Raw genomic sequence first — 27,370 nt, 5'->3', positions numbered from 1 at the left:
ATAGGGTGATAAAAAGGATGAGTGAAGTCTATCATTGTCACAGGCAAGAAGATTGGTCAAATAGTTTCCATTACTGAGTCAGAGACAACTATTGTTGGGGTTACAAATATTAACAAATAAAAATATTCCTGAGTAATAGGAGTTTTATATATATATTTTCTTCAAATTTACTTTTGATTCATAATGTGAAAATAAACAAATTTCTCTCAAATCCGAACCTTGAAACATATTCTTTTGTATGTATTGTTCGCTTATATGTAGGAAATGCAATTCGATTTTTATCATACAATAAAATATGGCTATTATCTTATTTGGGTTTCTTTGTCAATTGCATATGAGAATATGTATTATCTATTCACTAAATTATAAATAAACCCATATACGAATTTACCCTCTTCTCTGTGCTACAACAGTAATATCCCTAATGCTTGTATAAAAGTGTTCAAATATATCAGAACTAAACTGTTTTCTTTTGTTGAATAGCAAATGATATGGGAGGGAAGGAAGAAAAAGGATACGGGTGCCTTTGTTGAGTTTCAGTTACAGAGATAATATAAGTCAGCTAGCTGCTTTTATAATAGCAGAGTGACATGGATAAATGAAAAAAGAAAAACACAAACAACATACTGAGATGATATTCTCTCCTTTGCTTCTTTGAAATCAAACTCTGTTCTATGAACTATCAGAACAACTTGTTAATTATGAGCTATTCCTGCCTAAATCCATATGATTATTATGGCAAAACCATGTCCTTTTAAATTTTTGAAACGCTGGTTTTTAAACTCCTTTAAGTAAGGAGCTTAGACAAATTCGTACATTTTACTAATGTTACTATTAACTCAAAATATGAATATCTGATGTATTCTTAAGGTAATGAGATCTAGTTGTGATTAACTATCTTACTCTTTCTTGCTACCATAGAAAGCAAGATCTATTAACTATCTTACTCTTTCTTGCTACCATAGAAAGCATGACAATCTACAGAGAGATAATTTGTAAACCTGAGAATAAAAATGTGACTATCGCAAGAAAATTCTCATAAACACCACCTAAAGGCATGCTTAAGAAAAAGAAGAAATCTAAGAACATTCTATGACCAGGCATGCCCTTCATAATGACATTTCAGTCACCTACAGACCTCATATACCATGATGGCCCCATGAGATTGTCATGATGCTGAAACATTCCTCTCACCCAGTGACGTCACAGATGTCGCAACATCATGTCCTAGTGCAATGCATTACTCATGTGTTTGTGGTGACGCTGGTGTAAGCAAACCTAATGAGCTGCCAGTCATATAAAAGTATAGCACATACCATTAGCTACAGTACACGATTCTTGATAATGGTAATAAACGACTATGTTACTGGTTTATGTATTTAGTATACTATACATTTTATCATTACTTTAGAGGGTACTCTTTCTACTTATTAAAAAACATTTGCTGTAAAATAGTGCATGTTATGCCTACAGCAGCCTCAGACATCTTGTTCTTACCATGTCTCTTGATTGCATCATTTTCTCTTGCGCTTGATTTAGTCTTGTGTTGGTTTGTATAGTAACGTGCTATAGAAGCTCGGAGTCTAGGAGCAATAGGCTGTACCATACAGCCTAGATGTGTAGTAGGCTGTACCATCTAGGTTTGTGTAAGTGCACTCGATGATGTTCACACAACGACGAAATCGCCTAATCATGCATTTTGTAGAATGTATCCCATTGTTAAATGCATCATGACTGTATATTGGAATATTAGAATCCAATGCTTATTAAAAATATAAGACGTCCAGTGAAGGAAAACTGAGACGCACGTTTACAATACCACACTCCTTACAAAGCAAGTAAAATTCTCAGAAATTTACCTCAATGTTTTAATTTTGAAATTTTAGTCACTTCAAATGGGATTAATGCATTAAAATAAGAAAGAATGGCTGTAGTACATCACACGGAGGAAAAGGTCTGCAGTAAAATTAACAATGACCTGGAACTATCATTCTAGATTAATTCAATGCACAGTTGGGATCCAGTAAAAGGGGTGGCATTGAAAATTGAAGAAAAAGCATGCTTAGACTTTTATGGGAAGAGGAGGAAGGTAGATTAACTCTAGATTTCAATGAAAGATTACAAACTTTTAAAAGCATGTTGTGAATTTGTAAGTAATTATTAGCAGATTTTAAATAGGACATAAAACTTCAGAATCATTAGAGGGAAAAACAAAAGTAAAGATAAATTTTTCAATTTTTAAAAAGGTAGGAAAGAGGCAAAAAGAAGCAACAAGAAAATATAACACATATTTTAAAAATGCAAAGAATGAATCCAAATGGTTAATAATCACAATAAATGTGAATAAACAAAATTGCTCAGTCTGGGTAAGTACCTCTATGCTGTCTACAGGAGCTACGCTCAGCAAAATGGCAAATAAAATTTGAGAACAGAGGGATAGACAAAGGTATACCAAGTGAGTGCTAACAAAAAGAAAGCAGTTTGGCTAAATATCAAATCAAATCAAATTAAAGGGAAAGAGCTTTAGGGTAAGCAAGTGGAGGGGCTTCATAGAAAAGCAAGGAGATATGAGGTCACCATAATGGGATGGTTTATCTCAATACTCTTTGTTTCACAACTGACAGATCAAGTGGAGAGAAAAATCAAAAAGGTGTCTGTATGTTCTGGTTTGTCTAATGTTCCCAGTTTATGACTGTTCTTCATAAGTAATTATTAATAGTATCCTCTTTCTGACTCAAATGTGTTCCGATTTAAACATAAGTTATTATTTTTTAGGGATATAGTAGACTTTAGTAATACAATTAATAGATTTATTCCTGCTTTCCTATCTTCCTTGGTTATGTCACCATCAACAACCTCTACATTGTTCCTTTTGTCTGCAGCCCTTTTCTTTGGATCCTTGTATGACTGGCTCCTTTTCCTCATTCAGTTCATGGCTTCATTATCTCCTCCTCAGAGCACTGATCTAAAGTAGCCACTGCCATCACTTGTCCCACATCGCATCATCCTGTTGCATTTCCCTCACAGCACTTATCATCATCTGATATTATCTTATTTATCTGCCTTATTTATCTTCCTTCTTTAGCCTTACCTCCTCCTCCTAGGATGAAAGTTCCAGCAGAGCAGGGGCCTTGTCAGCTCTACTTTCTGCTATATTTTAATTGCCTGGTGCCCAAAGCTGCTCAGTTGAAAAAAATGCACATATTTTTGATGCTGACATTACTCATCATGGGGACAGTTACATATTCAAACTTAGGGAATATGATTAGAGCAGCATTCAAGGGTAAACTTCAATAGTTCAATAGCCACAGAAGAAACTGAAAACCAGATAAAAATCTACACCTAAATATTTATAAATCCAGTTTTCAAGGTGAAGTTCCAGAAGCAAATATTCCCTATATGAAATAAACTGTTCCAAACCATTGAAAAAGCTAATGACCTAGCATGATAGCAGTTTTAAAAATAGATGGAGAGTTAGTAGGGAAAGCAGTAGCATAATATAAGTTATGTACATAACTGTAAGAACCTTAAATATAAATTAGCATATAAAATTCAGTTATGTATTAGGAGATCAAGCACACTAGTGAAGAGAGCTTTTTCCAGGACTACCAGAATGGTAGACTTAAGATGGTTAACAACAGCATACACATCAGATTGAAATAGTGTTAATAAGTTAAAAGAGGAAAGTTCTCAATGGTAAAAATGGCATTATGATAAACAAGCCACACATGAAACATTGAGGATTTCTATAAAGTAGATCCTCAAACTCTTTGGACAGAAATAAAAGACCAGAATATTAGGAGGGAGACATATAATTTTTCTGGATACCATATTGGAAAAATATTATTAGTACATCCATGTTCATTTATAAATTTGGTGCAATCCCAATTAAACACCCATAATGGATTTTGGGCCAATACAGCTCCAGATTTTCTGAAGGATAAAATAGCCTAGAATAACTTCAATTATTTTGAAAAAGAGCTTCCTATTTATAGAAGGGAGTTGCCCCATCAGATAGCAATACTGATGTAGTATAAAGATATGGTAATAAGATAATGTAGTACTGGCTTGAAAATAGACAAATGCATTAATGGAATGGAAGACAGTTGAAAAAGAGATTCATATACCTGAAGAAATTTAATTCATAGAAAGCAGTGGCATTTCAGATGAGTTACAAAAGGATGGACTGTTCTCAGAGCTGTGTTTGGACAACTCAGTTCTTCATTAATACACTACAACATAATGGTTCATCATGTGTCAGCAGCTTCAATGTCTCCTAGCAACTTGTTAGAAGTGCAAATTCCCAGGCCCCACCTCACACCCGTTGAATCAGACAATATGGGGTGGTTTCCCCAGTCTGTGTTTTAATAAGCCTTCTAGACGATTGTGATGCCTGCTCAAATTTGGGAACCACTGTTTTGTATATATCCTGGATCCTAAATTCCATCTCTCTAAATTCATGTGGAATTAGAACAAAGACCATACAATCACAGGAAAATATGACACACTCAGCTCTTAATATAAGTTGACTTGGGAAAACTGTTTTAGAGGAAAGGTTCATAGTATCAATGAAATTCCACTTCCAGAAATCCAAAGTTGGCAATGAACACGAAGATGTTTGCCCAAGGAAACATCTTTGGACACCTTTTTTTCTGTTTGTTTAAAAAGTTAAAATCAAATGATAGGGGAATGATTTTACAAAATACCAGCATATATTTATATTTTACTAAGCAACGATTAAAAATTGGAAAGGTCCATATATTCAGGTATAAAAAAAAAATCACTAAAATAAATGAAGCAAAGAAAAAAATGTATGGACTTCACATTTTATGTTAGAAAATTGTTATGTTCCAATCAGTTTTCTGTGTCCCAAACAACACATTAACTGTTATTTTTGGTGAAGAGAGAGGAATTGTTAGAGTGAAGGAAGACCATTTTACTTTATAAACTTCTGTATTTTAAAATTTGTATCATGAGAATGATGTGCTATTTATATAATTAACGTGCTATTGCATTTGTATAAAAAATGTGCTATTTGTATAATTAAAATGCATAATTCTATTATTTAGGGGGCAGGAATCAGAGATGCATGATGACCTGCCCATGTGCGTGGGACAGTGTTTCACAATTAAGAGTTGTCCTGACCTTTCATGCTCTCAATCACATTATTTTAAACCTTTCATAGAATTATAATAGTGAAACTAATTTACTCAGCAGAAATGTTATTATTTTAAAATACTATTTTAAAGGCCTGGCACATAGACCTCAATAATACAGAACAGTGGTTGAAAACACGGGTATGGTATCAGACTATCTAGGTTCAGACGCCAAATCTTTCACTCTACTTGTATGACCTGTGACCCTGGGCAATGTACTAACCATCTTTGTACCTCAATTTTTTATCTGTAAAATGGGGCTGTTGTGAAGATGAAATAATTTAATATGTGTAATGTACGTACAACAGTGTCTGGCACATAGTAAACACTGTGTTAGTAGTTATCGTTAATGCTGAAGGGACATACGCGTACGTGCAGCAACTTCTACTCTACTCTTTCATTAAGAAAAAAAAATTATTTTATGTTTTACTTTTCCACAAAATGTGTACTGTATCCCAACCATTGTCAATATGTCTTTCTCAATTCTATATTATTATATATTTATCTTTCCATATTCCCTTTTGTTTATAAATGATAGTATTTTAGTCCATTCCATTGTAATTAAAAATCTTTTTGTTGTTCTTACCTTTGTCTTAAAAGGGCACATATATAAAAGCTGGAAAATATATTCCCCTCCTCCTTCTTTCCTGCAATCATCAAATATTTTTGATCTTCTAATATGTTATGGAGGATGTAAGAGCTCAAAAGCTAGGCCAAATTTCTGTCTACTTAGATGGCTCAAAGCAAACCAATATAAGAACGCCAGTAAAATAAACATGCAGCTCACTATCATGAAAATACTTTAAACCAAATAAATATTTTGCTCTAATCTGAAGAAAAATGGTGCATCTATTCATCCATTCCAGTGGTTCTGAGAGCAGGTGATGGCTCCTCTTACTGCGTGGTAAGCAGAGATCAAGGATGCTTGATGTCCCGCATACACTTGGTTTACTTTTTCACAAGAAGAGTTGCCTCAATCTTTCAAAACCTTTAAATGTCGCTTGGGACATATAAGTGAAAAAACTATTTACCATTTTCTGAGCCTGTGACCTCCCCCCCAAAAAAAACAAACAACAACAAAAAAAGCAAAGCAAAACCTAGTTACCATAGGATATGAGGGAAGTTTGTACTTTTTTTGGAAATTTATCAAGTCTTGTTCACCATTCTGGAAAATCATATGATCAACAGCAAAGCCACTAAGCAGTATTAGAGTCATCAATACAAAACCTCTATATTAACATAGATGTGTCACACTCTGTGCTTGTAGCTGTCACCTCCATGGTGCAAGCATCTAATATTTCATTATGATTTTTTATGTAGTGAGATCTGAGCACTTACATGTTGAATTATATATTATTGTATTCTAAAGGGTTTCCATTTAATTCCTCATTTATGTTTCACTTAGAGGATTACTCTGATATTCTGTCTTAGTGTGTAAATATGGTAGCATTATCTACAAATTTTATTTCAGTGGAGTATAAGGAATGAAAGAATATTTGTTTTAAAGGGGTTTTGGGTTTGATAGGCTTAAGAATTGGAGTTACTCGATCAGAGGTCAGACTAACCACTTAACTGGAAAAGATGAGGGATAGGGTTCAGTGAGGTTGGTTTTTGCCTGATTCCAGAAAAACGAAAAATGAGTAATTTAAAGCTGGAAGCAAATTCAGAGTTACCTACAGCAAACTCTTCATTTAACTCATGAAGACACTGAGAACTTAAGGGTTATGACAAATATCAACTGCTGGTCAGTAGCCGGCCACGGATCAAACTTAAAAACTGGACGTGACAACTCTTCAGGTAATCTTTTTAGAACACACACTGTTCTCAATAATTGAGAAAGGGAATCAGAGTAGGTGAAATGGAGAAAACCAAAAGGCACTGGGCAAGCAATTAATTCTGAAGCTGGCAGTCCTTTCAGTGATTGATTTGGTGACCAGAAATATTTAATCTTTAGCCCTTAAGGTTTGCTTGTAGTCAAGATGAAAATGATGAAAGACGTTGAGAATGAAAGGATACAGGAAGGAAATGGAAAAGTCAATTCTGGAAACACTGACGTATGCAACCACACAAATTATTTTGCCATACCTGAGATGAAAGTCAATTACCATTATTTTCACTTTCCCTTTTAATTATGGATAGTTAATTACTGGAATAATTGGGAGAGCTTTCACCAATTGGGTACTTTAGATTAAAATAAAAGCCAGGTCATTGTTGCAAACTGCCTAACATAAAATACTTGTTGCTTACAATTGGAGGGGTATTAGGAAAACCTCAGTCAAAAGCATCTGTCATTGGAGATAGGTAAAATTCCACTTCCTGAAGCATGTCAGCAAGAATGTAAATTTGGGTGGGGAAGAGAGGAGAAGGTGGCAACATAACTGATTTTGATCACTGTTGTATCCCCAGTGCTAGCACCAGTATCTGACTCTAAGAGGTGGTCAAATATTCACAAGGGGGAAGGAGGGAGGAAAGAAAGTAATTAATTCATTCTTGGCCCTCTTCTAATATTCAAATACCCTTAGAAGGGATAATATTTTTTTTCCTAGCACTTATGCATAAATATATTTAACAAATCTTATTATTCTGGCTGTAATGGCAAGGAAAGTATTGAACTGATATGGCTTCCATCTAGTTTGCTTCCTTAGATAGGGCATAAATTGTTATGACTCAACAATGCCTTATATTTGAAGCCTTTCTCCATAAGAAAAATATTTTCTTCAAGCATTATTTAATGAGTTTACTAACAGAGGATATATTTTTGAAGTCCCTTCTGTTTTCACTCTGTGCTAAGAAAACTGGGTTTCAAATGGTTAAGGTCTTAGAAGACTGATAAGCAAATTTTTATTCTCTTTAAAATTCATTCGTTTTTCAAAGCCATTTAAATTGCTCCTGCAAAGTCCAAACAAAAATGTCTTACCAAATTTAAGGAACACAGAAAAGCTAAAGCACTGGCTTATATTTAGAACCTCAGATTTTCATCTGTACTATAAAGTACCTTCATCAAGATCTTTTAATATAATATCCAGAAGATAGTCAGATATTTACATAGTGAACATATATTTTGTTTCTTTTCTTCTTCTTTATTACTATATCCTTCTCCATACATTATTTTATCTTGTCTTGTCTTATTTATTTTTATTAGTTTCAGGTATACAAAACAATGTAATAGTTAGACATTTATCATTTATATCCCTCACAAAGTGATAACCCCCCTCCTCCAATCTACTACCCCTCTGACATCGCTTACAGCTATTGTATATTTTGTTTCTTTTATGGCTGAGGCATATATCCCATACATTTTCAGATTTATTTTTCTCTTTCACTACAATAATTTCTGCCTATATTTTTTCCCTTGAGAAAGGACTGAATTTTCAAAAAAAAAAAAAAAAAAAAAAAAATGCATGCTGCAAATGAGTCACTAAATTACAAGACATCAACTCATGTCCTTGAAGATCTTCATACAGAGAGCTGTAATAAAAGGCTGTTTTAGCCCTTCTTATTGGTGGATGGCTGCCCTTTGGTCCCAGTGACACACATAAGTCTACTAAGGAGACTTAGCAGAGGCTAATTGCTGATACTTAATCAGTGTGGAAGACGGCAGACACAGGGGCCATTACACTTGGCAGGCATCATCATTTCCCACTGGGTGCATTTTGATCAATGAAATTGTGAACCTATTTTTGACAGCCGGATTTTGGGAGTACAGAAACCTACCATTTTGCTCATCTCCTGAAGTCTTCTACATAATTTCAACAAAAATGTCCTGCATTCCTGCATTATGGTATAGAGGGGTGAAGCGCTCAACCCCTTGGGTTAGTCTCTGGATTTTAATCTTGGCTCTAACACTTAACTGTTGCATGAATTTGGGCAAATTATGTAACTTCTGCTGGCCTCATTATCTCGTCTGTAAAAGGGGGGTAATAATAATACTCAATTTATTGGATTATTTAGCATTACATGCATTTATACACATATAAAGTGCTTTGAAAAGCACCTGGTATGTTGCAAGTAAATAAACAATTATTTTGATGGTTAAATTCTATTGCTTATCTTTGATTTCAGGTTCTATAAGTGACAGAAACTTAATACTACAGTAGCCATTGATGTGGTAAGCATCAGATTCACCATATCCGAAACAGAATTCATCCTCTCCGTCACCCACATGTGTTCCCAAAATCTGTTCCTTCTATTCCCTATCTACCATGTTTCCCTGAAAATAAGACCTAGCTGGACAATCAGCTCTAATGCGTCTTTTGGAGCAAAAGTTAATATAAGACCCGGTCTTATTTTACTATAATATAAGACCAGGTCTTTAATATAATATAATATAATATAATGTAATGTAATGTAATGTAATGTAATATAATATAATAATATAATATAATACCCGGTCTTATTTTACTATAATATAAGACCGGGCCTTATAATACAATACAATACAATACAATATAATATGATATAATACTGGGTCTTATATTAATTTTTGCTCCAAAAGATGCATTAGAGCTGATTGTCCAGCCAGGTCTTATTTTCGGAAAAACAGGGTAGTTAATGGCATAGTAAGTTCCTTGTTACATAAGCTAGAAAACTCAAAGAAATATTCATTTACTCTATTCCCTCTCCTTTAGTTTCAAACTCAAGACGTCACCAAATCTTTTCCAAATTGCATTCTCAATATCCTGCTTCAGGCCCTTGTTTTTTCCTCCTAAGAAAGCTGCAAAAGCTCTCTGTGTCCAACTACTCTCCACCTTCTAACCTATCCTATGAATAGTCACCAGATTTCTCTTCCTAATATACAACCCTGACCACATGGCTTCTAATTTTTTTAATGTGTTCATTCTATGAATATACTGTATTAAAGTAAAAATCATTTGCCTTCTATTGTACTAGCTAGATGCCGATACAAAAATAGACAGGTCCCACTCTCAAAGGGCTTACAGCCTAGTAGAGCCATAGCTAAGTGAGTAGGCAATTTTAACACAGAGTGATACACACTATTTTTGGTGGTATGCATAGGTTCTATGGAGAGGGGCATATAAACAAAGACTTCCTTTCAGTGTTAACAGTTAAAAAAAAAAAAATCTTCAACTGTTTCCTATTACATAGGGTGGATTCCAAATTCTGCAGTTGTAGCCTGGCATTCGAGCCCTCTATTAAGCAGCATGAACTGAGTGAGCTTCTCACACAGTCAACTTGTCCTTTTATTAGTTCCTCCAAAGAGCCCAAGTACCAACACTTTTTTTTTTTTCATTTCTTCATTTTTGTTCTCTCAGCCTAGAATGGCCGTTGCTTTATCATTTTCAAGGAACAGTTTAAATGATCCCACCTCCTCAGTGAAGCCTGCTATTAATAAAATGCCCTAATCAGAATTAATCTATGTTTGTCCTCCTCCCTTACATCTCTTCCTGCTTCCATTTAATGCTTATCCCAGGTTGCCCTGTTTCAGAGGAACCACGCATGGGTCTTTTTCTTCCACTGGATTGCATGCTAATAGAAGGTGGGTGCCATATCTCATTCGTGTTTCCATTTCCCAGAGGGGCTTTTACAATAACTGATACCTAGGAGGTGTTCAGTAAATGCTTGTTGAATTAAATTAAATTAAACGGTTGAGAAGGCATTTTTATTCTTCGTGATCTTCGGGCATTTCCCTGAAAGGTCCTCTATTCAAAAGATTTAGCCTCTTGGCTGAAGATTTTCATGTTCATTTCAACTCTGAGGAGGAGAATTTTTCACAGGAAGGAAGAAAAAACTTCCATTTTGGGTATTTAAAAATCACATGGATACAAAGTATTATCTTTCTTTGAATCAGGGCTTTTCAGTTACTTTTTTAAATTCTTGAAATCCAAAGTTAGAAATGGTTTAGAATTCTTACTTGATTGGACAGAGGACAATGAATGAATTTAAGGTTAATTAAAAAAACTGAACTGAAACTAATTGAGGTATTCAAATGGCTTTGTACCTTCAGATTACAAAGTTTTAATTATTAAACATTTTGTGTTTGCATTTGCAGTTGAATAATTTACATAAAATATAGCCCAATGAATGAAGTGATAGTAAAAAAAAAACAACAACCCAAAACAGAAAGTATTATAAACTAGATATTTAATGTGCAAATGAAAGGCAAAAGGAGAACAAAATACTTTTGTTATCATTTACTTATAGCATAGTATTAAACTCTCACAAGAAAAAAAAAGAGCTTATTTTATCCTGATTTCTAACGATAATGCAAAGGGGAATCCTAGCAGAATTATGAATGTCTCTACGAGAGAGATGAGGAAACAATCTCTGGCTTAAAGTTACACAGACAGCTGGTGAGTGCTAGACTGGAACACTCATCTCCTGACGGTTAATCCTCTGCTTATCTCACTAGTGTTAGGTCATGATGTCACCAACAAGCATTAAAAATTTAGCTCAGAGTTGAACACACAATTCATAAGCTGAGGTAGAGATTTCCAGCAAAACTGTGTTCCTCTTGTGTTTTTCACTTTTAATACAATGTTCCCATCCAGACTAACCTCTTGAAACTATGTGACTATGTGATAACCTCTACCTCACATCAGTGAATTTCCAGAAGCCCCTATAATTTTAAAGCATTAAGTAAACAAATTCTCCAAGTTACAGCTATTTTGAGATTGCACAGAAATCTCCAATTGGACATACTCTGGATACAGTGGAGGTGGAAGGCGAATGGGGAAGAAGATATGGGATGCTGATATATGAGGAGAAGGCATTCCCTGCTGATTCCTTGGTTAACAATGACAAAGAACTCTTGTTCTTTACTTTCACTGTCAGCTGGACTTCTAGAAGGAGGAGAGCAGAGGGGTTAAAGAGTGGGGGCACTGGATCAGATAGGTTGGGTTTGAATTTTGGCCATTTAGTGTGACTTCCCAAAATTTTCTCTATTGGTTAAATTAGGATAAAAATAGTCATCTTCTTTATAGCATTGTTACATGGGTTAAGTGCCATAAAATATGTGAAAGTGCTTAGCAAAGATTTTGGCATCTAATAAATCCACTATAATTCAGCTATTATTATTAGTAGTGGTAGTACAGAATTATTAATTTTGCTTTTCCATGTATGATAATAAAATAAAAAGCAGAGATGGGGGTTTGGGTGGAAACAGAGAAAGGGCAACCGAAGAAAAGAAAGGATATTTGTGAGAAGAAACCATAAAAGATATTGCAGACAGATTTCCAAGTGATGAATACAACAGAATTTCTTCATGATTTCATTTTTCTTGAAAGAGAAAAGTACCTAGATTGATGGAGCATGAATACACGAGGACTAAGAGTAAACGGTCCATTTAAAAGACTTAATATTTTGATTAAAATGTCATCGTTCTTTAAAGTCTCAAATTAGGATAAATTAGCCTTGATGAAGATGTTCACATCCTCATTTGGAGCATCAGGCTTTGACCCATCATGGTGGGAGTTTGCTCTGCCCCGGAAAAAAGTGGGCTGGCGGACTAGTTCGCTCGGCACTCACCATTATTGAGAGTACCAAATGCCACCATCAAATATTTTCTCAAGGATAAAGTGGCTTAGACTGATGTACACAGCTACTGTCTTCCTTTACCATTTCATAGCGTGAAAGAAACATGCTATCATAGCTATCTTCTCAGAGACTCCAGAAAAGGCCTCATAATTTCATTTATGAAAGATATTTCATGACTTACTGTTTCTTGATAGTTATCAAAACTTTGAGAGAAACCACTGAAGAAGGACTTTCTGTAGCTCATTCTCACATTCCATTTTTTTTTCTAAATACTCCTAGTTCTACCCTGGATTAAACCAGACTTTCAGAGAATCATGAATTTATATTGCATCATACTGGTGAATTATAAAGTTGTTTTTGTTGAAGTGCAATTTGGCATGATAACATCAGCTTATATTAAGAGACAGTCCAAGAAAAAAAAACTATAAAATATGTAACTGTATGAAAACAGTTGAAGATTTTTTTCTTCACAGTATACAATGGCCACTTTGTGACTTCCCTTGGGGAAAATGTCTCTATCATTTCCTAATCAGTAGCAGTTGGCTTTCTGCTAAGCAACCGGTTTGTTTTTCTTGTATGGACACTGCAAATTGTATAATTCATCATGTGTTCCCTTTTCACTGGATACTGAAGAACTTGTGCCAAATTTTTGTCTAATCTCTAAAAATATATCTAAATTTTCAAAAGCATATTTTTGTGTTCTTTTGGCTTTATTTTACTTTTCGACCATTATATTCTCTTTGCCTTATATTTCTCATCATTAAAAATTCATTTTACCTTGCCATATTGGATGCTGACTTTAGTCATATGTTAGAACTTAATGAATAATGAATGAATCAGTACTTCTGATGATGAAGTTATACCATGATATTTAATAGGATAAAGGACAGAGGGCATATCTATCTATCTATCTATCTATCTATCTATCTATCTATCTATCTATCTATCTATAGAGAGAGAGCTAAAATTTCAGATATCAAGGATTCTAGAAACAGGCAGTCACTAGTATGTGTTTAGCTTTTCAACATGTTGGACATAAATATTTTTCAGATTCTTTAGGTTTTTTTCCTCGTGGTGGCACAATGGCTGCTGAAGCTCCACTAATTCTGCTGTTGATCAAAGCAGGATGAAAGGGATGGGAGCAGTGGATAATCTCTCAGTGGTTAGAACTGTGTCACACTGTCACCCATACTTACAATACAAGGGAGAGTAGAAAAGACAATCTGTGATATTTACATCTATAGAGTAGGTGCAGGCAAGTGAGTATGGTTGGGATTAGGTACTGGGTGTGACAACATAAATTCTGCCACAGGCATCATCCACCGTGGAAATACGGCAATCCATTAAAATGACCCTCAACTTTCAAGCATCGGTTTCAGTTTGAGTCATATTCTCTATTTTCTAACTTTTCAAGGAAAATATAGGCTCATGTTTGAAATATAGAGGAATTTACACAATTGGTGGTTTCAAAGTCTGATGATGGAAAGGTGTTTCTTTCCCAGACAATGTAGTGGGTCCTGCACCCAGGAAGGCTGAACTCCTTATGGAATGTGGCGCCAATGCATTAGTTCTTAGGTGGTCCTTTCATTTTAGAAAGTATTCAGCCTAAAACTCTCTCAGTTATTCAGAGGATAAATCATTATTTACTTAGCTTTATTTAAATCAGAAGGAATCTATGAATATATTTGGTGCTTCTGAAGGTGAAATTAACAGGGCACTATCTTTATGACTATTGTTTTTACGACAACTCCCATGTTCTGTTTTGTAGCTACACCCTGTTGTATGAGCTGATATGGATAATCCACGACTGTTCATCTGTTTGGAGTAGGCACTACCAGCTGGTTGGGCACTTCTGGAATTTTTAACAGAATAAACTCCAAGCTATGAAGTTAACGGTGTTCTTCAGTTCAAACTTTGACAATCAATGCTAATACATTTGGCAGAAGTTCCCTGAGCTCAGTCAATTGTCTAATTTCAAGGTCTTGTCCAACACATGATAGTTGTAGAGGAAATCCAAGTTTCAAGGGCATGCTTTCATAGCAACAATGTATTAGAAACAGATGGATTTTTAAGACAGAAGCATAAAGACTCTTATTCACTAGAAGAGGGAATAAAAATAGAATTAAATAATAAATCAATCACAGTAGGAAGTATATTAACATTCTTGTGTACTCCAAAAAGAGAAAACACTCATCTTGCAAATCCTGTGCTAAAGTCTGGGCATAAAAGCACTTTCAACGGACAATAGGGGTCTAATAGTAACTCCACTTCAGGGAGAAATTCACAGAGAATTTCCCCAAATAGGTGACTTTGTAGAGCTTGATACAGGCACAATCAATGTTTGGAATTTTAACTGCAGTATCTGGACTCATTTATTATGGCTTAGTGATCTCGGTAACAGTTTAATAACTGAAAATTGGGTGTTATAATCTCTGACTCACCAATGATTTTCTTTGACCTTGGACTAGGCACTTGACTCTACAGAATTACTTTTTCAGGCTTTTATTTCTGTTCTGTAGAGCAAAAATAACTTTAGAAAATGGTAGATCAAATATACAAGTTGCAAAACTGGAGAAATTAAACTAGTAACAGTGTGTCTTCACTCTAAATACAGATTTATTTCACTACTTAAATGATTTCACTTTTTTTTTTTTTTTTGTAGGATCACAGGGCCTTGAATAAAAACAAAATGAAACATTGTCTTGTTTCACTGAGGTTTCTATCTATATCTGGAATGTCCACTATTAAAATGTCATTCTTTATTAACTATTGGCAGCATCTGGAGAACCACAAAAAATACCCTTTTGTATGGGACTAAAGGAAGATAAGAAATCTAATTCTTGATGAGCAGACAATTCTCCTTGGTTTATGGGAAGTACTACTTGAAATAAAATAATTTGACTAAACAATCTTTTGAGTTCCTATCTAATCAGTCTTACGACTGCACTCCTTTAGCAGAAAGAATTTACCTAAAAGAACTTACCTACTAGATCCAAGTATGGCAGCAGGCGCGAGTGCGCACACACACACACACACACACACACACCCCACACATTTTCATGTATGCATATATCCATGTGTTTATATACCGTGTTTCTCCAAAAATAAGACCTAGCCAGACCATCAGCTCTAATGCATCTTTTGGAGCAAAAATTAATATAAGACCCAGTATTACATTATATTATATTACATAAGACAGGTCTTATATTAATTTTTGCTCCAAAAGACGCACTAGAGCTAATGGCCCGTCTAGGTCTTATTTTGCGGGAAACATAGTATATGGGAGGTGTTACAGAAAGGACAGATATAGAGAGAGAAGAGAGAAGAAAAAAATGATGGCCAAACACTTTAAAGTAGTAAGCCTGAGAAAAATAACAGGAAAAACAAGCAGAGGCTTTCATGAAATCCTGCTTGAGATTTCAGTGTCTGTTCCTTATTAGTGGAATCAATAGATCATCCCAGTGCCTCTTGCAGATGAAAACCACACACTTGAAAGATGATGTTCCAACTTTAAATCAAAAACGTAACCAAAGAAAAGAAACTGCCTCTACAGAAATGGCTTCTTTTCTCTTGCTCATTGAGAAAACATCAAACTTTCAAGAATGGGCAAAACTAAAATTGTATATCCTTAACTAAGTAGAAGGGTCAACTTCTTATGCTAGGGATGGTCAGATAATGTTTGCATAGAATTGAGTTAACTCTATGAAGGGGAGTTCCACAAAACTCTAATTTTACATATTCCTACTATTAGAATTAATATTTCTGTGATGATTTAAATATAGGGATGTAGCAGCTTTCTTTTATTTGTTAATTTTAATAGTAATAGCTGATACTTAGAGAATGCTACGTATGTGCCAAGCATCGTTTTCAGTATTTTACATTCAGTCACCATACATATAGTCACCATATAGTCATCATAACCCTATGATATAGGTACCGTTATTATACCCATTTTCACAGATGACAATGTCAAAGCTAATTTCCCAAGAGTACACAACCAGGAAGGGTTAGATGTTAGGATCTGAGCTCAGTCTATGAGGGTCTTGAGTCCCTGCTCCAAACCATGACATTGTACTTCCATCTAAGAGTGTTATACATTCACCATATTTTTAAATAAATAAATCTTGGCTTAGAGAGTGGAAGGACAGCATACTCAAGAAGACAAAAGCCAAAAGCCATTATATCACAACAATTTCTCTTTAAGTGTTCCGGTGCTTTCATGTAAAACAAAATTTTATGAAATTTTGCTAACCTCTCAAGACCCTAACAGCAAAAGCCCAGGTGAATAATAGATCTTTGGTTTCTAACCAAAACATGTGTTATGTTATTTTATCATGTATCACCAGCCATATCTTTTTACCAGCAGACATCCTGATAAAGCATGCCTCAGTGTTCCTGAGGAGTGCTGAGTTCCAGGATGTACCAACCATCATAATCCCACAACACTGAGAAACCTGCAAAAAAGAGCACTGGGCTAGACCACAGGGGACTTGAGCCCAACTTCAGTATTGTGACGTGGAAATATTAACCTTGTCACAAGAAGAACCAATGCATGAATGAGGGCATAGATGTATGGATAATTCAGACTTCTTGGAAACATCTTGTTAGTTCATCTATTGCCTTTTTGTTCTCATTATTTCCCAATAATTCCATAGGAATTATAGATCACATTCTCTTTGGTTTCCACTAAAACCTATTGGCTCTTTCTGGATCACTAAAACTGTGGCGTGATTATTTATTTCTACTTCGACCACTGTGTGTCAGAGTTGTTTTCTTTGAAAAGCAGAACAGCCTACTGAGGGAACAATATGATTTCTGAATATGCCCTCCTTCCACAAAAGGTCTGAAGGAGGAAGAAGAACCCCTGGCCTTACAATGCTTTTTCAAAACTTATGAACCAAAAGTTTAAACACTCTCTCGAGCAGGGATAGGTGATAAGGACTCAGAATAGTGTAAGGTAGGCACTGATGAACTCCAGGAAGCAGACAGGAGTTGCTGCAAGAGCAGCAGAGGGCAAAAATAATAACTGAGGTGGAGAAAAGACAGAAAGTTAGAGGAAGTGGAGTATGAGATGGAAGACTGATAGCAGCGGAGAAAGGAATGGTAGCAAAGGAATGACATCTCTGCCCTGGTTGTTTATGTTTTCCCATGTTTTAGGGGGTTGGGCAGAGGTGAATGCTGCAGCCCTGCTTGCACCACTGGACACTCTGATGTCTTAGTGGGTAGAATAGTTATTCATTTCCACTTTGCTCATTGTTCTTTGGGGATTCATGCACGCTTTGAGGTTTGACCAACAAAAAACTCCATCTCAGTACCCATAAGAATAGTTGCTTCCACATGGACTACAAAACTGACATCAAATCTGATTTCTTTCAAAAACGTATCACTTTGGATATGTGTTGAATTTAATTGTTCCCCTTTTGATGACCGCAAGGCAGAATTAAGGAATTAGTGGGTTTTAGAAATTTAGCTGTCATCCAATCCATGATGTAATTCATCTATTACATACAGATCCAGCATGCCCCAAACTCACTTGCTTTTGAGTGCTAGGCTTTCTGCATAAGTGATTAAATTTAGTCCTCTATCAGACACAAATGGCCAAGCTGTGACAGCTTCCTGGAATATTTTTCTTTTAGAATCTGAGAAATGTATAAACCTTTAAAAAATACTCTCATGTCTCTACAAAGTCTTAAAAAAAGTATAATTTTTCTGCAAGCCACTGTGACTCGAAAAGACACACTATCTTTGCATACCAGAGGACCAGCCACCATACAAAATAATTCTGCTCTGTCCAAATCCGGTAATGGATATCAATTACTTGGAAAACTGTTTGTCATTTATCTTACTGCTATCTCTTTAAACAGGCTATTTATAATAGGAGTCAGATGATATCCTACCAAGCTTCATGAAGAGAGTGGTTTTCTAGGTTTCTTTAAGTGAGCTGACTTTCAAAAGATTTTTGATTGGTTTTCAAGACTGGAAAATTGCATTATCAGCTTCAGATACAAAAGCAAAAATCTATAATTTTTAATGGTAACTGTAAACAGTAATTATGGCATGTTTTTTGTAGCACGTCAAAATAAGAATATAGGATTTCCAGTTGGTAAAAAAATCACAAAGTTAGGTACAGCAGCACAAAATAAAAATTTATATTTTTTATAAGAATAGTTTCATACAAAGTATCCACAGAGCTCAGCAATTTACTACAAAGTTCTACTTATTGATGTTATTTTACATAAAGGTCATAATTTGAGTTGTAAATAACAAAAGCACCATATGGCTCAACCCACAGTTCTCTAGAACAGTGATATTGTTTTAATATCTCTACATGGAATTAATAGAGAATACAGTAAACCAAAGGCCAGGAACAACCATCAGCATATTATTCAAAAATTTAACACATGCTAGGCAACTCAGTAATCTACTCAAAGCCAGAAACGATGAGAGTGTTATAAAAAAATATGTAGAAGTCAACTAGCAGCCCCAAAATGCTGGTTGATTTTGGCCAAGACACTTGAAAACGTAAAAGTTCCCCTTACATCTCTATTGCCAGATTTCATTAATAAAATCAAAAATAGAAAGCAAGATGATAAATACTATGATAATTTAGAAGCTATCGCTAGATATTTTGTCATTGTATGTTAGCCCCCAAACTAAAGTTACAATGATAAAGGACAAATGATCTTGAAGTTTGAGCTTGAGTCATTTTATCTGCATAATCCCAAATTTTCTCAACTGCAAAGAAAGACTAACAGACCTGTCTTACTTACCTCACAAGGTTATTAAGAGGCTCAAGGTAGATAATATATGTTAAAACTCTGTGGGAAGTTTAAGGCACTATATAAATGTGAAGTATTATTATTATTATAACATGCCCATGAATTTTACATAGGATCTGTGAGAGGTGATTTTGTTTTGTTTTCTATTTAGACGGATATCATGCTTATAAAGTATCTAAGGTAATTTGTAGATTTTTTACTAATCATAATTATTTTTCTCTTTCAAGTTTTCCACTTGGGCAAATAGGACACTACATGGGTAATACTAAAGTAGACTTTCAACATGTAAATATTTTTGCTTATGTTGCACTTTCAGTACTCTCACCATATAGTCATCTTCTGAAGTTAGCAGGAAAAGAAAACAAATGTAGTCCTTGTTTTATCAAAAAAGGAAAATTCTAAAAAAGAGAAAAATAGTTTTGGAAATAATTCTAATAATATTTTCAAATATCGAATACAGTCATAAAACGAATTCACTGCAGGCAGTGATTTTTTTTTTTTTTTTTTTTAAAGTTTAGGCTACGTCGTGAGTTTGCAAGTGAAAAACTGCTGGCATAAAACAAGGCATCCCCTTCAGTGAAGAGGGACTTGGGATTGAAGAGGATCTGTAAAAAGTTACTCTATGGGCTTTACTAAATGAGATCAAAACGTTGATTTCTTTGCTTGAATGTTTTAATTAAGGCCTAAAAGTTCATTCTTCCTGACTCTTATTTTGTAAACTTAGCCTTTCTGTTCCAGAATTTGTCTTCTGTAAATTAAAGACACAAACGATAAATATGCATGTGGCCAGAACGGACATGCGTGCTCTACTGCCTGCCCCTGCTTGGGCCCATCTGCTCTGATGGCGAAGTGCCCACTGGCAAGCTGGTCCATTCTACTTCAGCAGAGCTGCCAGCCTTCCAAGGATCTATGTGTGGGTGCACTGTGGTGAGAGCTGGCTTCCCGCAAGGCGCCCTTCCACCCAACCTGCATATGGGTCTGTTTGCACTTGACCACACTTGTTGGCTCTCATGTGTCATTAAACAAATGCTCCTAACATGAATAAAAAGAGGGCAGAATTACACCAGTATTTCAGGCACCAGTGAACACAGAACACATGCAAAACTTCCTATATAAAATGGCTCATAATAGACAAGGAAGCCATGCAGGAAAAGGGGAGGAAAATCATCCATCTACACATTTTTAACGTGAGAAGAAAGAATACTGTCCTGCATGTCCCAGAGTGAGCATTTTTATAGTCGCATGGAAGGGCACGTTACCCTGTCACATACTTTATAAAGGTCTGCGAGAGACAATAAGTGTGCATGAAGTATTTCCCTGTCTATGGGGGCACTGATGACCTGATGTGCCATGCCCTCTTTGTAGTTCTCTTTCAGTCTAAATCTGAAGGTGCTGAAGCAAAGGACAGGAGGCAAAGCCTAGAGGCTTCAGAATGGAGGGATAATAGCAAAGTATTTCAACAACTAACTGATCTAAGAATGGCTCTGTTCTTTATAAATATTAAAGAGCAGAAACAAAAGGCAAACAAGATCATGAATAAAATAATTGACAGAGATCAGGACATGTGTCACCTAAATTTATAGGAATTCTAACGTATCTCTGAGGGACAAGAATCAAAGGCTTCTCTATAGGAGAAACCATAGGGTAACAAGTGCTGTATTTATTTATTTATTTATTCATTCATTCATTCATCATTCATTCATTCAACAAATACTTAATGAGAACTGACTATTTGGCGAATGCTAGGGATACAAAGGTGAACACGACACAGACAGATTCCCTTCCCTCACAGAGTTTACATTCTAGTGGGGGAGAGAAACAAACAAACAAATAAATATATGCTACAATGTTAGGTAGTCATAAAGGCTATGAAGAAAGGTGAAGCAGGAAAAGGGGAGAGGGATTGACAGGGCTGCTATTTTAGACAGAATGGGCAAGGAAGGCCTTACTGAGAATGATATTTGAACAGAGACCTGTATGAAGTGAGACAGTGAGCCATGTGAGGCTCTGGGGGAAGAAAGGTCCAGGTAGGGGGGGCAGTAAGTGCAAAGGCCCTGAGGTGGGCAAAAGTGTGGCTTCTTCAGGTAACAGGAGTGAAGCTGAGGGAAGGAGGACAATGAATAGAGTGATATGAGATGAGACTGGAGACAGAGACTAATCAAATCATGTAGACTTTATAGATAATACTTGGTAAGGACACTGATATTTAACTTAAGAGTGACGGGAAGAGACTGAAGGTTTTAGGCTAATGGATGAATGACATCTCTGATTTGCACTTTTATACAATCATTGTTGCTTCATCTCTGAAAGAGCAGCCATGAGAAGTAAGAGTAGAAGTAGGTAGCCCAGTCATCCAGCTACCAAATGTAGAAAAAATAAATAATAGTGACTTGGATTAAAGGGCTTTTGTTGGAGCAGGTAAGACGTGGTTAGATTGGGGCATATTTTGAGAGCTGACAGAATTTACTGCTGGATTGGACATGGGGGTGTCAGGGGAAATAGGAGATAAGACTCACACCTAGGTCTGAGCTGTCTGCTGAGAACCCACTGAGATGAGGGAAAATTGAGATAGAAGCCTATCTCAGGGAAGAGAGTTATCAAGAGTTCTGGTTGAAATATTAACTAAGCAGCTGTAAATAAAAGTCTATAGTTAAGGAAATACAGGCAAAACACTAAGAACTCATCCGTCACATACTGAATGTTCAATAAGTGATGGCTTCTATATTGTTGTTACTGCCAAGCTGACACCATCTTCTGCCTCTATGATGTTGCTCAAGGAAAGGTTTGATGAATGGGAATAGGCTGCCTCAGACAGGACAGGACAAGTTCTAGTTCTGTTCTAGAGAGAAAATATGGGCCATGTTATTAAATGTTTAAAAACAATGGTGACCTAGAAAGGAAATGGCAGGGGCATAGCACTGGCAACTCCAGGGTCCTGTGCTGTACCACAGATGCTGTACCACAGTCCTCAAATGCTAGCCTCACCTGGGAAGCTGAGATGACATTCTAAAGATCCTCTTCAGATCTACTGACTCAGAATCTTGAGTGCCAGAATATATAATTTAAAAGTGTTCCCTGCACATGACTGAGACCACTGCCCAAGGACACATTCTTCTAAGTTCTCTAGACATGAAAGGTTTGCCAACACTGGCTGTTAGGAGACCAGGATGGAAAGAACATTATGGTTGTCTTTTACATAAAATAGGCACATAATGCCCATTTCGTAAATACATCCAGGCATACCTATCAAAAATAGGCTTGGTTTTCAGAATGATGCTTTGGGGGCCACAAGTGACCCCCAGAATGCTGCTGCACCTCAAAGAACACTTAAGACAGCAGCTAAAATAAAACAGTGATAATACCAAATGCTGGTAAGGATAGAGAGAAATTTGATCGTTCGTGTTGGAGGGGATATAAAATGACACATCCAAGCTGGAAAACAGTTTGTCAGCTTCTTATAAAACTGAACAACCGGAAATGGCACACTTGGGCACAGCACAGGGTGAATTTCATGAGCTATTAAAACACACCTTCTTTGGTCACACTTCAGAGCCCCGTTTCTTTTGTAAAGTTTCGTTAGGTATTATTTTTAAATAATGTACTTTTAAAATAAAATCAGTGTAATTCACCATGGGCCTTACGTGTCATATTGATAGCTCTCAAAAGTGTGATCCCTGGACCACCAACAGAAGCAGCATTTGGGAGCTTGTTAGAAATTCAAATTATCGCCTCTCCCTCCCCCAACTCCACTCCTACTAAATCAGAAATTGTAGGACAGTGGCCCAGCAATCTGTGTTTTCTAAAGCACTTCAGGTGATTCTAAAAGCTTGTACCATTTTTTATATATCTATATATCTATACCTATACATCTATATCTATATCTATATCTATATCTATATCTATATCTATATCTATAGATATATAGATATACCTACTCATATATCTATCTCCTGGGCCCCAAATTTCTCTCTGAGTAGATGTAGGATTAGGACAAAGAATGTATGATCACAGATTTCTTTAAAAAATGAAAATTGATCCTTCACCCTAGTAAAATCTTGTGAGAACTGAGAGCAAACGTTAAACTCCTTAAATATCCCCTGGGGAGGAAATTCTGACCAACTACAACCTCTATGCATAATACAGGCCACATTTTACTTATGTATTGTTTTGCTCCATTCCCCCAGGTCCCTGTAGGCAGGAGAATCTCTCCCATCAGGAGTCATAACTCAGACACTGTGGTGTACACAAACAACTCAGAATTTGGGAGCACCCAGACAGGACTCAAGTTCTTGCTGGGCTACTTACTAGCTGTGTGATCTTTGACAAATCACAATTCTGAGTGTAAAGGAATAAGGAACCACTAATTTACAGGGCTGCTGTGAGGAAAAATGAGATACCATGTGTCTTTGCAAGCCGTATTTCACTGCACACACATTAATTGAAAAATATTATTCTCCTTTCTCTTTACTATTTCCTTTCTGGAAACAAAGCTGAGAACTCTTTGCAGTGGACCCCGGGCCCTGATGCCTCCAACCTTTCTCCTGCTATGTGCTCATCTATTTCACTGTACATGAGTCTACAGACTTGGGAGGTCTGTATAGGCTTTCATTGCAGGGATGTGAGGTGGGTTGCAGGCAGGAGTTAATGGTGATACCCACTTGTTCATGCAGTTCTTGAACTGTGATCCAAAAAAGCTACTGAGACATTGTCACATACCTCCTTATAAGCTTTCCCGTTTCTTGGAATTTCTACATAGTTCTCATATTTCATACAACACCACAATTTGATCTTTCTTTGTATTTCACTAATTATTTGTCGTAATTGCATCTCCCGAGTAGAATGTAAGTTCCCTGAGGACAAGCGAGCTGTGCTTCTCCACCTACTCTGTGTGGTCCAGACTTCACAAAGACACGGACGAATGGACACGTTCATCTGTTTCCAGTCCCATACTGAGTAACCAGGGTAGCTGGAATGTCATCTTGCAATAGACTGATGGCTTCTCTAATGAAAACTTAGAGCAAATCAGTTGTCAGCTCAGCATCTAGCAGGGCCAGAGTAACATTTTAAGTATTGCTAACGAAAATGATGTTAGCAGTTAAATACTATTTCTGCATCTGAGATCTGCCATATTTTCCTTTTAGTCTATGACTAGGTAAAGATTGACACAAGTTTTGACCATATAAAGTCTTTAGTTTTGCAACAATTCTATGTCAAATTTACTATGAGCATGTATTTGTTGTTAATCTTTGTTTATCTTATGGGTTTGCATTAATCTCAGTCAGTGTTTTCTGGGGTCATCGACATGGAGTTTAGTATAATAGATCTAGCCCACAATAATATACACCTTGGTCCTTTTCAGAGACAGGAGGCGAAAGACTTTTGCCTCCTATTTTCCAGACTTCTGGAAAATAAATTGAGGTCTGTGATCTATGTCTGTTTAAAGGCATGGCAATCTAGAACAGTGTGGCTGTTACTTTTCCCACCAATCTTAAGCAACTTGTAAAGTTTTCCATGAATCATTAGATCTATGCAAATGAACTTTATTCACTGTAGTCATCCTCATGTGAAACAAGTATCATTCATTATATGCTGGCTTGATAGTTTGCATCCCATAATGCAGTGGTTACTTTTCACCACAGTAGAAAATTACTATTTTTTCCACCAAACATGCAAAATCAGGTAGGCCATAACATGTGAAGAGCAAACAAGTTTATTTACATTTTGTTACTAGTCATCTCTCATACATGGAGTTGTTTTATTAAGTTGGTGCAAAAGTAATTGAGGTTTTTGCAATTATTGTTAACCTTTTAAACCACACTTACTTTTGCACCAACCGAATAATTTAGTTTTATTTTTGAAATAAAATTAAAATTTAGTTTTTATTTTAATTATGACTAGCCATTTCGATAGGGCTGTGATACATTTTTAAAAAATTTTTTGAGAGCAGAGCCTGATTGTGTAGACCTTTCACTTAATCACAGCTATAGAGAGGTCAGTTAAATAAACCACATGGGCTGCCCAAGGCACCACTCTTCATCCACCCAGTGGCTGCTCAGCCTAATTACTCATGACTTGAAAGCATCCTATCCACACAAACAGTGGTTTGCACATTCCTTTCTTCTCCACCAACTAGAAACTATTCTGACCCCACTTGATTGCCTCCTTAGATGGCAAGGCACAAGCAACGCTAAGTTATGCAGTAGCTTCTTTCTTCTTTCACTAATAACATAGTCGTAGAGCTGGAGAATTTAAGCTCTGCAACTTGGTAGCTTGGCCGTATTGAGCAAGTTATGTAGCCTCTCTTTTCTGTATTTTTTTTCATCTAGAAAGCAGAGCTAATAATACCACTGAAAAGAGTTTTTGAGAAGGATTAAATGAAATAATACATGTGAAATTTTTAGGAGAGTTCCTGACACACAGTGATTCTTCAGTGTATCTTTACTTTTATTCAAGTAATTTCCCTGAATTTGATGCCAAATTCAAGGAGCAAACTTCTGATGATAATTTTTCTTCCCATGGAGATACTTGCCTATAGGACCAGAATGCCCTTGGTTATGCTGCTCCTAGTGACAATGATAATTCTAAAATTGGCATTCTTATTTATAGCTCAGTCTCTATTATCTTGGTTAATGTGATTATGCCCTTGAGAGAAGGATCTGTTTTCTGAATTTATAAATAAGGATCAAACTGTGGACTTTAATAAATTCACTGAAGTAATGCTTCTGTCATCACCAATCTTTGTTCTTTCCTTCTGTGTTCTATAGCTCATTTCTGGTTGTTAACGTAGGCTGCGTGGTAGAATCACACCAAGCTGTTTAAATGAAAAACTTGGCAAAGGGATTAACACATTCTGACTTTTCAAAAGCTACCCTGTGTTGTTGGGTTGTGGAGCACAGCTCTAGACTGGCCCTCATAATTAAAATCCTAAAGTCAGAAAGAGAGATGCTGATTCATTGGTTCTAGAATGGGGTTTAGATACCTGTCCTTTTGACAAACACCACAGACAATTCTAATTCAGGTGGTCCTTGAAACGTATTTTGAGGAATACTGCTAAAAAAAAAGGATGGTCACCTTCAAAGTCACATAGAGCCAGAGGAGCACACAGAAGGTATGGTGGGTATGAATTATGCCAAAGACTAGTTCTCCAACAGAGTATCATAAAACACTGAATCGAAGTGAATAATAAGGAATGACGGATGGATGAAAAAGGAGGGAAAACTAAAAATGCAGTCTTGTCACGGGCTTGGTAAGAGTTTGGAGAAATACAAGGCAGGCACTTAAATGTTTCTAGTTTTGCAAGATTCGTTTCGAGTCTCTTTGCATGACCATCCAATTCAGGTGTATGCTGGCTAGGGGTTCTAGAAGAGAGAAGCTAAGAGGAAAACAAAACAAAATAAACAAAGAAGATGGAGAGAACAGATGAATTTGGTAGAAAAAGAATAAAGGCCACTGGTATTGATTATCTCCTGTCCACAAATAGGCAAAAGTGATTAAAGTGAAGAAAGAAGTAAAGCTCTGATATGTCACCTCTTCCCACTTTCATCACCAACCACAACCTTAAAAAAAAAACACCCCAAAAAACATTCCACATGGTCATGTATGTGAAATCACAGGGCAATTTTTTTTTCTTAAACCATTGTGATGGGGTGAAGTTAGATTATTTTGCATTTATAACCAGTCCATAGCAGATTGGTGATCGAGTACCACTCTCTTTGGGTTCACTTCTGTTTTTTCTCTTCCTTGTCTATGCAAGGATTCAAACTGTATGAATATGGAGCAACTCTCAATCTCACATTCAAAATATTAGAGGTATTTAGAGAAATTTTAATCGATAGTTGTTATATCATATGCTCCCATAAAATAAGCATAAGAGAAAAAAAATATTTTTAAACCAACAAAGAAAAAAATCCCCAAGGAAACAAAACACCCACAAACAACTGA

General features: G+C 36.0%; 1 protein-coding gene across 6 annotated transcripts in view; it reads right to left on the bottom strand.

The window, feature by feature from the left end:
- Positions 1-27,370, bottom strand: part of DTNA (dystrobrevin alpha) — a 355,317-nt gene that overhangs the window by 313,088 nt on the left and 14,859 nt on the right. The window lies entirely within an intron of this gene.

Source organism: Rhinolophus sinicus, chromosome 4, assembly GCF_057876585.1.
Source record: "Rhinolophus sinicus isolate RSI-liver-muscle chromosome 4, RSI-T2T, whole genome shotgun sequence".
Lineage (NCBI taxonomy): Eukaryota > Metazoa > Chordata > Mammalia > Chiroptera > Rhinolophidae > Rhinolophus > Rhinolophus sinicus.
The sequence above is the reverse complement of the archived record's forward strand: the minus strand, read 5'-3'. Positions and strand labels throughout refer to the sequence as shown.